Genomic DNA, 353 nt, shown 5'->3' with positions numbered 1-353 from the left:
GAAAGTAGTAAATGTATTTTCAGAATTGAAACTTGTAAGTTGTTTATTTGCGGATGTGCAAACTTGATGCTGGGCTAAATATCATTAGCTTAGCGTTGAAAGGAGAAGGTGGTGGTTTTAAAGGAAAAGGAAAGAAGAACAGAAGAGAAAAGGAGCAACAAAATAAGAAACAATATAAAAAGAAAAGAAAGAAAATAACAAAAATAAAAATAAAAAAAAAAACATATTGGGGGATGTAAAGGCCACAGCGTCTCCCAGAAAAACTAGGAGTGTAAATGCACTTCTCGCTCCTAACATTTGCTGCCGCAGAAAGAGCAGTGGGAAAGCTGAAAGTGAAACTAAGCAGCACCAGT

Source organism: Cuculus canorus, chromosome 2 (assembly GCF_017976375.1).
Source record: "Cuculus canorus isolate bCucCan1 chromosome 2, bCucCan1.pri, whole genome shotgun sequence".
In the NCBI taxonomy this organism is placed as follows: Eukaryota; Metazoa; Chordata; class Aves; order Cuculiformes; family Cuculidae; genus Cuculus; species Cuculus canorus.
This window is presented reverse-complemented; position numbering follows the sequence as displayed.